General features: G+C 43.3%; 1 protein-coding gene across 1 annotated transcript in view; it reads right to left on the reverse strand.

Annotated features, from left to right (window-relative positions):
• The window catches only part of SPOPL (speckle type BTB/POZ protein like), a 33,158-nt gene extending 22,303 nt beyond the window's left edge, over window positions 1-10,855 (reverse strand). Inside the window, exon 1 of the mRNA XM_040069475.1 lies at window positions 10,758-10,855. The gene's annotated coding sequence lies outside the window, so the exon portion shown is untranslated. The remainder of the gene's footprint in view (window positions 1-10,757) is intronic.
• Window positions 10,856-11,964: the final 1,109 nt, after the last annotated feature.

Below are 11,964 nucleotides of genomic sequence, written 5' to 3' on the forward strand. Positions count from 1 at the left end.
CCATCGTAGCCAAACAAATATTTATACTAAACTTAAAGCCATCTGAAATTGATTACTGTTAATTAATTACCTGCACATAGTGCAAAGAAAGCACAGGCTACCTTCCAAAAAATGTATTTGCGCAGATTTTCATCAAAAGCTGGATCTCCATTTTCCTAACTTTTAAGGAGAGATCATAAGATTAGAAATGACCTCCTACATCAACAACATGACTTTCAAAAATATTATTTTGTTTCCCCTCTCTGAAATTGAGTATTTATCAACATTATTCTAAAGAAAGTTACTTTCCAACCTCTCAGAGTTAGACAAGAGCACATTCCCAGTCTCTTACATCTCGCACTGGAATTACCTCAACCTTTTCACTGAAAAGAGTGACTGGCTCGTTAAGAATAGGAACACTCAAAGAATTTTCTATGCCCCCATTAATAATAACCCCACAAAACAGTTCATAAACCTGTCTGAAGAGCTGCCCTGTTAGGAGCAGCTCAGAGCAGGGGAGTTCTCCCAGGGCCTGCACAGTGGAGCAGCTGCACACAAGGTGGTGCACACTAGCACTGACCACAGCAATGGTCAGTGAGGGACTGCAGGCAGCACATTGCTGGTAGGAATGGTTCAACCAACTGTCCTCTGCAGGGAACCCAATACACCCCAAAAGTCAAATCCAGACTGCCAGAATCCAACCCAAGGATAGTCCCCCAAGCGAATGAGTGACCCTGTCCTGCTCCCTCAAGGATGAGAGGAATTGGGAACTCAGTGATCAGTTCCTGCTGAGCCTCTCCCTTCCGGCATCCCTTCTTCCCTTGGCTCGGGCCTCCAGGATCAAAGCGGTTCCCTCCAGGATCACACCAACAAATTCCAAGTGCATGTGCCTCATATTTCACTTGGATGGTGACAGTTTTTTTCCTGAGCAGGGCTCAACATTGCACAAAATGCAAAGGTGTTAGGAATTTATTTTTTGTCCCCTCCCTGGAAATACTGATATTTCATCACAGGCTGAAATAAAGAACACCTGCTGAAGTTGAACTGGTAAATAACATTCTGTTCTTCCAACTTTTTATTCCTAGTAAATACATAATTTAGAAACCAAATACAGTTTGTGAAATTTTGAGGGCTTGGCTTTAAAAAACAGAAAATCCAAGGTAAATCCGTTATTCAGTAATATCAACTCCCAAAAACCCATTCAAAATAAATATGGTGTAGTTACAGAGACACTTTTTTAATTTCCCCTCATTAAATGATCACCAGTGAATAAAGTATTACATAGCATTATATAATTAATATGCAAGTGTGATATACAAACTATCAATATTTGTTAAAGGAATCAGTTTCATTTTTCAAATTACAGAGAAGGCAAATTCTTGGGAAAAACATCATCCTCTCACTTCTTGGCTGAGAAAGAATACATTTATGAATATAAAAATGAAGGAAAAAAACCCAACCAAAATAGCTATGTCTGAAGTGAAAGACATTCTAAGGGCAAAGACAGTTACTTCTGCACTGCTCCACCTGGATCACACAGTTCTAGGCAGCATCAGCTTATGAAGGCCAAACTATTTAAGACTGAAAAAAGCCATGTCCCCTTCTCATTGATCACAGATTGATTTGTGTAACAGCCACCCACCACCTGTCACACTTATTTGGTGGCATGAAACATCTATGGCTTGAATTTTTTTGTTTGTTTGTTTAAGAGTTTGCCTTATGAGCCAATTAAGCTTACATGAATTCCTACCATTTTTACTAGTAATTAGAGAAAAAAAAAACCAACTTTACAATAAATGGGATTGTTTTCTTAATTAGGAGGATTTCCCTCCCTTCACAATTGATCTTTCTGAAAGAATTGCTGTTGTATTTCCTAAACAGCTAACTATTAAACTAATTCCTGCTGGATGATCCATAACACAATAACAGATGTCTGAAAGGTCTATTAAGCTCAGACAGTTTTCCAATTTGTTCAGTTATTATCTCCTCCGAAAACACACTCAAGATATACCTACAAAAATTTAAATACAGCGTTTAGCATTTATTGATTTTAATCCCCATCCATCACTGCATCACTTGAGTGAACAGAATTACTCATTCTTACACAATTGCAGTAACATATATCCATCCCCTAAGTTAGAAAACTTACAGGTTAAGGAGGTACTCCACTTTACATTATCTGCTGTACTTTCAACATGAAAAATTTCTCCTTTTTGGGGCAAAATAAGGGAACAGCAGTTGGGCTACACACAGGAAACTTCTACAACACTGAAGAGTGTTGTAGAACCCTAACAGTTAAAAAGGTTTGAGGGTTTTTTAGAACATGATATTAAAAAATGCTTATTTAAGTATATGTTTGCTATGGAACCATGCAATAGCAACCAAGTTTACACAAACCCAAGCTTTTGGGCTTAAATCAGAAGCTCTGGCTGCTCCTGTGTGCTTCATGCTTAGCATCTCACCCTTGCCATCCCAGAGCTCTGCTGGAAGCCTGTGCCCTGCCAGCAGACACAATCAGCAGCCACACCACGAGGCAATCCATGACTCTCTCTACACTTTCCCAGTAAGAAAAAAAAAAAAAAATACTACCATGGACTGGCCATGACAGCTGAGAAACTCCATATACACTCTGTCACCCCTGCTCAGGGACAGTAAACTCCAGCAGAGAGAGGCCAGGCAGCTGGGGTCACAGACATCTCAAAATAGCTGCAGCTAAGACTCCAGAATTTAGAAGCACATCCTCATGGTGGTTCCAGCAAAAAAGCCGTAGCAAGGAAACACCCAGCACGTGGGAAATGCCCAACTTCTCAGAAGGATGATGGTGTAGCTATGACTGATGACACTGAAGTCAACAGCTCAAAATTAGCAAGATAATACCATTAGTTGTAAAAACTGTGAGGTTGTGTACATGCTGTTTTCAGACTTTTCTCTAAATTTTCTTTCCTATCCCAGGGCTTTGAAAAATAAAGTTGAATTTTACCTCAGCTGTGAGAAAGCCCAAGTGCTCAGCCGAGCTGAAGCTAAAACTGTCTAGTTTACATCAGCCAAGCTGATAAAAATCCCCCAGCATCAGCCTTGCATTATTGTTCTCTAATACAGGAAACCCACTGTGCTCTGTATTAGATGTCCCAGGCCATTCCCTACAGCACTCATCTATACATTTCCCTGGAGAAGAAATGCAAGATTATTTCTTCCAGCATTTTTTCATTTTCATGGCCCAATCTAGTTTTACAGGACCCAAAAGAGGGGTATTTCCACCACAATTCCTCTTGGGAAACTATTCTATTCAAATAATCTATTGCTGTCGGGGTTTGTTGCCTGGTATACAGCCAAAGCGATCTTTTCCCCTCCTTAGTTTCACTCCATTACTCTTACTCCAACAAATCACTGGCATGTGAAAGTATATTAAATGAAGACATTCTTTCCGTAAATGCTTCAGTTACACACAATCAAGAGTTCACCAAATCGAAAATGCTTATCTTAACTTTCTTCTTTGCACTTGGAACAGGGGTTGTATAAGCCAACAGAAAGTTGATTTCAACTGTAACAAAAAAATATCTGTCTTTAGCAGATTCACAGCTAGTCTAGGGTGGTTTGGGTTGTTTTGGTTTTCTTTTCTTTAAAAATCCGTATGATTTGTGAAAAGCACTGGCCTGTACTCTGGAAACAAGTGCTTTCATTTGCTGCAAAGGAGCTGTACGGAGCAGCAGAACCTTCTCCTCTTTAACTTCTGCAGACTGGCATCACCTGCAAAGCTTACATGGAATTGGGACAACAGCTTTCAGCAAGGGCAAAAGTGCATATTCACAGATGTTGTCAGGAGGGGGTTGGTCAGTCATTTGTTGCCCTGTTACCTCTCATGCCAAAGCAGCGGTCAGATTTGGGCACACAGCAGCATCTTGGAGACTCTGAGACTCACAGCTCATTTCAGGCCTCCTCTATGCCTGAGTGTCAGACCTTGTGCAAAAAACAACTAATATTTTAAAGCTAGGAAATTGAGGAAAAAGGCTTAAAACTCAATTCTGCCAGAGGACCACACTGCATTTAATGCAAATTTGCCCCAACAGTCCTGAAATTGAACTAATCCTCAACAGCTGATTGGACACATCCTAGGAAAGACAGGCAGGTCAAGAGGTAGAGCTGCACACACACTTGGCTTTGGTGAATATGAAGCAGTAATCTCTAAAAGCCATCAATGCAAGCAAAACTTGACATCTCAGGATTGCACCGCAGCTGAACTGGTTTAGACCCACACAGACAAAGAAAACTCTAAAAGTTCATAGAACATCTTGAGTTGGAAGGCTGATTGAGTCCAGCTCTCAAATCAATCCAACAGAATCTGGCTTCTGAATTTCAAAGGCAAGTAGACAACTTCTACCATTCTATTGCTCAAAAAACATGCAAGTTTTGCTTATACTTCAGGATTTAAGAACCATTCTGATATAATCTGTTTAAGATCCCTTTTTACACTACAAAAACAATCCAAAGCTTGGCAGTTTCCCCAGTTACACAGTCTTAGTTGCTCAAGACAGAATTTCCCAAGTAAGTAGCAAGGCAAAGAGGCTGGCACAGGCCTGTCAGGGTGGCCTGGCTGCGGAGTAAATAGATTTGGTTTCATCTTTGGGTGCTGTCAAACAAGGCAGACCAGAAGCAGATCTGAGTCTGCTGCTTTTTTTGCCTCCATCCGCAGGAGACACAACCGCGCCGTGAATCATCCCGACGAGGCGGCCTCGCACACACATGGAGCAGGGCTGCCACAGGAAAGTGCTCTCCCAGAGCAGAGAAACAAAACAGCAGGAAAAAATGCGATTTACTATCAGGAAATCAAGAAGTCAGCCAACACCAAGCGCCGAGCCCCTCTTTACAAGTGACTCTGGAAACCTCTGAAGGCTCAGACACTCTAATTTATTAGCAACCCAGACTAGCACTAGATGATGTTACTGCCATATATCTTTCCCCTCAGCACTCAGTGAGCAGAGTCTCACACTTGTTGGAGGGGATGGCACATTTCCAAACACAACTGCTATTTAATCATTAAAAATTATGCCTGGCCTGTAAAACAGTATTCAAAAGTACTGACTACAGAATAAAGGTGGATTTTGCCTGATGATGTTATTAATATAACTAATCATAGGAACTATCTCTGAGTATAAAGTTCGCCACACACAAATTCTGAGCGGATTACCGCCTATGGAAGCTGTTCTTTTACTTCTAGTTATAGAATGCTTTTCCTCTGTCTTTCCTTCCTCTCTTTTTCCTTAAAAGGGAAAACCCCCACTTTAGCAGAATGTTACTAAAAAGGCTTTTTTCTTTTCCATAAGCAAGACAGGAACTCCCCTAATCACAAGCTTCCCATGAGATGCAACAGTAGAAATCCATATCTTTCAGATTTATTTACTGTATTTTTTTGCCTGGATCAACCACCTGCCCAGTGGATTTTGCAAAACTTGCATGAAATACATTTATGCAAACTTCTTCAGTATAAGAAGTTTCAGTTTCTTAGAAGCTGTATCACCCATCGCAACACAAATATTATTCTGCTACCATTTTTAATTTAAATTTGCTTGCTGTATGCACATAAACAAAAATCTACCTTGACACATTCTGCAGAGATCAGAAAAACCCACTGAAAACAGATTTCATACATTTCATTCCCCTGAAACCACCATATGCCAAGTGCAGTGCCAGACCCAAGAGTGAGATCACACCCACTTGGACAGTCAGAGCAGCAATGCATTACATTAACCTGCAACCACACAAATCAGCCAGAGATTTCAGACAACTTCATCCTCAGAATAACATTCTCAGAACTGAAATAATAAGACTTTCAATCAGTTCATACAGATTCTATACGGAACTTTCCAAATGCATGAAAAAAACCCACCTAAAAAGAGATATAAATCCATATGTACACAAATAATTGCTGCAATTAACTTTGCACACAGCACAGGCACATTAGTTAAAATGAGTATTTTGTCCTGTTACAAGAACAGTTACTCAGCTTGACATGTACATATCAGCGTGCCCACTGGTACATCTGATAATTACAAAAAGAAGCTAAAATTTAAAATTTTCATTATATATTTCTCCATCCCTGAAGCTGAAGCAAACTATATTAACCGCTCGTTATATAAACTCGTTACCAAGCAGTTCTGGTTTTATCTTCAAGAGTTTTGATTACAAACAAGTAACTCTGAAATTCATCTCAGTTAACAAGGAATCTATCTGTTTTAAAATTTAAGAAAAATTGCCACTAAAGAGTGGTAAGTTTTGTTGCTGAAGTAATGTCTACAGATGAAGTAATTCAGAGCCCCACTGTCTTCTGTGAAGACAGTAAACATGTGTCTCCTCTAAAGAATTTAGAGAAATTATTAGCTAATCTGAATTACTAGATTAATTTATTAAGCACTTGGAACAACAAATAACTTGTGTTCAGATTTTACTTCGACTTAACCCAGTGATTTTTAACTTAAACTCTGTGTACTGGAATCATCTGTCCTTCATAGGCTACAGGCCACGCTAATGGAGAAAGCAGATTCATCAATCAGAAACCAAATATGAATAAAGAAAGCCAGGAAAATGAAAGCTTTTGTGAACTTTTCCAAAGAAGAAGTCAGCATGGAACAGAGCTAGAAAGTAGGACACCAGAGGAGAAAGTTATACCAGCTATTCCTCAGGCCAGAGTTCTGCACCTACACCTAATTTCAGTTGTTCAGGAAGCAACCACTGATGCAAGCACCCCAAACCCTTTTAGAGACCCCCAGGTCTAATTAATTTGCTGAACATTCAGTACACAAGAAAACAAGGCATTTGAAAGAAATCTAGTGCAAGTCATCATCCCCCCATTTCCTTCATCTCCATTCGTCGCCCTACTCATGAATCGATTTTGCAAAAGAATTGACCAACTGGTAAGTGAGCTCCTGGAAGGGGACAAACATTAAAGGAACAACCAGGAAGGAGGCCAAGAGAAAGCTTGGCTCCCAAGTTTCACCCAGTGATCCTTTCCACCGCACAACAATAAGAGGTTCCCACCCCGTGAACTTTGGAAGTTTCCCAACTGCTGGAGACATTTACTCCACCAGCAGCAGCACTGCCTATGCCAAGAGCTATTCTGTCACATTCTCCCTGGCACACAATTCCTTTTCCTTTCTGTAAAGCACACAGGTAAATTACACATCAAATGATACTTCACCTTTGAACTACTTAAGAATTCAAGTCACAATATAGTGCAAGGAGCAAATGTCACACAAACTGCCGTGGATGAGCTGATGCAGACTGTTACAATTAAAAGCAGTATATGTACAAAATTTTTCACCACAAAATGGCTTCTGGGAGATGCAAGGTAGTATCAAGGATAAGTAATCTAATTCAGGGAATTTGGAAATGTGAGCTCTCTGGATTATTCCATGCCGATGACTTTCTGAATCAGCTGAAAGAGTATCTGACTTTCCACTACATTTCCCAAATGCTATATGCAAACACTCATCACAACAACGTTGACAGATACATGCATGGTTGCAAAGTGATTCCTTGTACAAAACATAAAAAAACCCCCTTGTGGCTGATAAAGAATAATTTTAAACCTGGCTACCAAAAAACACATTGGAAAGCTATTAAATTTGGATAAAACGGAACCAACAGCGTTGAGGTTTATAGCTGAGGATTTTTAGGTTAAGCTCTTTCCAATACTGAACATATACTCCTGCCAAAATTTCACCACACAAGCTGAATAGCTAAAACATTACCAAAACCCCGCACTTATGCAAAACACACACTGTGTAACACACTTACACACACTTCTTAGGACACCCACCGAACTAAGGCAAGCCACTATCCTCTCTCCGTTAAAAACTACAACATCCACATTACCACCACTAAAATACTTCCACTTCCACTCACAGAGCTGCAACAAATATCCACTGAGTGCCTGGCACAAACTTCTGAAAGAGAGATTTCCTTCTTCCATTTGAAGGGACAATTCCATAGGAAGCCTTTGATACGAGTGGGACAAGAAACAACAGAATGTCACAGGAACATGAACTGGAAATTTTCTCAAGAAATCAAAGGAAGGAAGGTCTATTGTGAATATGCACATATTTTGTAGAGAAAGAGAATCGTGGAATGGTTTGAGTTTGAAGGAAACTTGAAGATCATTCTCATTCCAACCCCTCTGCCATGGGCAGGGACACATTCCACTATCCCAGGTTGCTTGAAGCCCCATCCACCTGGCACTGGACACTTCCAGGCATGGAGCAGCCACAGCTTCTCTGGGCACCCTGTGCCAATGCCAAGAGCCTAGGTGCAAGAGACTCTTGGAGACTACAGTCATTAGACAAGCACTGAGGCAAGTGCCTTCTATTTCATCCTAAAAATGCATGGCCCAGGACATACACAACAAAATGCACAGTCTTCACGCTTTGATCGGGAGCACAGTATTTTGAAGATCCCAGGATTTTATGACTCCAAGTATCAGGTTGCAGCTTCTGGGAAGTGTAACAATCTCACTTCAGACTTCCATAGTCTCCACCAGGTTTTGTTAAATACACAGGAAGCAGACTGCTTTTGACAAGGAGACAGAAATGCCCATACGGAGCATATAAACCTGTCACAAAAACTGTGAGAAAAAAAGCCACCAAAAATATCCACTTGTCATCAACAGGAAAATATAACAAAATACAACAAGAAAGAAAAAAAGCAGGCTGAGGTAGTTTTGTAAGGCAAGACACACAGAAGCCTATGCCTGGGCATACCACAGAGCCTGGAAACATTCAACAGGACAAATTTCTCATTGCCACCACTCCTACAAGGGCATGAGACGTAAAGAGAATAAAAGTGAACAGATGTGAAGAGACTGTATATGAAAGGCTGGAAAAACAACCAATGCAGACAGAAAACTTGGGAAGAATGAATGAAGATGAGATTTAAGTGCAAGTCAACTGTTTCCTAATGCTGTCCTCAGTTATTTCTTCTCCACTCTAACTTATGCTGATAATGACAAATGATTCCACTCTCTCTCCTGGATATTTATGTTTAGGTGTTTTCAAAGGCACCAAAAAAAAAAAAAAAAAAAAAAAAAAAAAAAAAAAAAAAAAAAAAAAAAATCAAGAGAGAAACCAAATCCATAGGGGGAAAAAAAAAAAGTACTTTGACATGATTTCAACTGAGCATGCAAAACTGTAAAAAGCATGCAGCTGAAATCGGTGACTAGGGCCAGAAAGAAAACTTGGTGGCTTTTCAAATTCATTTTATATTTGTCTATAGCATATACAAGTTTTTAATAGCAACAAGTAGCTCATGCCGCCTATGCAAGTACAGAATGTAATTCTTTATTTTCACTGACAGTTTAAAAGCAGGCTGCAAAGTACCAAAGTTAAAAGTTTGGCAGAAAGTTGTTTCAAGGGAATATAACACCAAGGATATTTCTGGATATTTAAAATCTCAGATTTCATGAAGAGAGTTTCTGCTAATGTACCAAAGCCTGAAATCCTGTAGCAAGTTTGCAGCTTTATATACAAAGGCATATTATTTAAAAATTACTTTCCTTTTCCTGAGTAAATATCCCTTTACAGAGCAAGGGAGAAATACCATGCAACACACTGGAAATCCTTCACAAACATTTTTGGTTGTCCTGGTCACACATCCTAGAAGACCCAGAGAGAGAAGCCAGGTAAAATACTTTCAGAAGTGACAGTAACTACTAAGTACCCCTCTTAAAAGGGATATTTATTTCCAAAAAAATAATGAAACTTTTAGTTTGTTGGTTTGTTTTGTTTTTTTTTAAATAACCTTTTTTCTTATGGTTAAAACAAAATGCCTTGGCAGCCATGCAAATAGTTTAGCTCAAAACCACTGTGGCAAAAATCCCTGTAACCATATGGGATTTCTATCAAAATGCTTTCTGCAGAACTGATAAGAATAAGGAAGGACCCTGACTAACTGCCACGGATTGTTCTTCCTGGCAGGAGGTTCGAGACAATTTTTTTTGTTCAAATACTTTTTTTTTATGGCTCTTAACACCTCTTTAGAAAAGAAATGAAGAACACAGTCACAAAGCAAAGCCGCGTTTTTAAAGAGATTGCTGACTTCAGGATCCTACAGTTAAAAAAATACCGAAAGCTCGTCGATATCGCTCCCGCTGTTTCCTTTGTTTTGCCGTTTCCCATTCCTTACGGCCTTTCTCACCTAGATCTACCCTCGAACAGCCTCAGTGTGATGCAAATTTCCCCGGACTCCCGGGAATTTCAGCAGACGACATCATCAGGTGAAACCCAGCCTGAGTCAACTCCACTTCCTGACCACGTCTAAGATGGTGCGCGCAGCCGGTGAACCGAGGGGAGCTTTCCCCACACACCATTCACCCCCTGCTACAAACTCTGCCGCAGCCCAAAGACGGCGAACAACCTCCCGACTGACCCGCTTCCCCCACCTTTTTTTCTGCTTTCTTACACGACGTGAACTTCCCGAAACAAACTGCACTTGGGGGAGGAGGGGGGGGCGGGGGTAATGAGGGCACGGGCGGCAAACACCGCGCTGTTCCGCGGGGCTCTCCGCGGCCGAGCGGCGGGCAGCGCTCACCCAGGGCCTGCAGCAGCCCGAGGCGGGGATGGCCGGAACCCTGGATCGCCGGATCGCCGGATCCCCGGCCCGCGCAGAGCCGACACCGCCCGCCCCGGCGCACGGCGGCCGCGGCCCGGCCTCCCGCAGAACCCCCCGGCGCTGCCCCGGGCCCGAGGGCACAACAAAGGCTTTTCCCCCCGCACCCCCGGCCCGGCACGTACCGGATCGCGGCGCTGGCGGGGCGGCGCGGAGGGGCTCATTCCGCCGGGGCGGGGACGCTGCGACGGTCACCGGCGCCCGGCGGGAGGCGAAGGCGGCGAGCCCGGGCGGCGGCGGAGCCGCATCGCTGCCCGCGCCGAGTCCCGCTGCTCCCGGCCGTGCCCGCCCCGCGCTCGGCACCTCCCGGCTCCCGCACGGCCCCGCTCCAGCTCCCGCTCCCGCCGCACTTCCGGGAGGCAGCGGTCACGCGGGACGCGCCGCTTCCATCCGGGAACGCGCGCGGGGCGGGGCGGGAGCGGAGCGGGCCGGCGCTGGGGCTGAGCCCTCCCAGCCACCGCAGCGGCTCGGCGGCGCGCACGGGGCCGACCCGGAGCACGTGGCTTCAGAGCCATTCCAGATGGTTCTGGAATATCTCCGCTGAGGGAGACTCCTCACCCTCTCCGGCCAGTCTGTTCCAGAAAGGAGTCCTTCCCCGTGCTCAGGTGGAATTTCCTGTGCCTGGCTTCGTGTTCTCTTGCCGGTCCAGAAGAATGGAGCCCCTCTCCTGAGGGGCTGCGACAAAGGGGTTGTTCAGCCTGGAAGAGAGGAGCTTTAGGGTGATCCTAGCTGCGGCCTTGCAGTACTTGAGGGGAACGTACTGGAAAGATGAGGCAGGGCCATTTACAAGAGCACGTAGTGACAGGACAGGGGGGAACGGGTTCAGATGGAAAGAGTGGGTTTAGATAAGATTTTAAAAAAAAAAAAAATTGAAGGTGGTGAGGCCCTGGCACAGATGGCCCAGAGAAGCTGTGGCTGCCCCATCCCTGCAGGTGTTCAAGGCCAGGTTGGACAGGGCTTGGAGCGACCTGGTCTAGGGAAAGGTGTCCCTGCCTGTGGCAGGGGCTATAACAAGATGATCATCAAGGTCACCTTCTAACTCAAACCATTCTATGGTTCTATTGCTTGACACCACCAAGAAGACCCTGATGTCATCTTCTTGGCACCCCCCTTTAGGTATTTATGCACATTAATGAGGTCCCCTCTCAGTTCTCAAGGCTTAACAGGCCCAGCTCCCTCAGCCTTTCCTCCTAAGAGAAATGTTCCAGTCCCCCGATTATCCTCATTGCGCTCCTCTGGACCGCTGCTCGAAGGCGTCAGCAGGGCTCCTCTGAGGACTCCTTATTTACTTTTTTTTGTTGTTTGTTTCATTTTTCAGATGATGTTGACTTG

Source organism: Hirundo rustica, chromosome 7, assembly GCF_015227805.2.
Source record: "Hirundo rustica isolate bHirRus1 chromosome 7, bHirRus1.pri.v3, whole genome shotgun sequence".
NCBI lineage: Eukaryota > Metazoa > Chordata > Aves > Passeriformes > Hirundinidae > Hirundo > Hirundo rustica.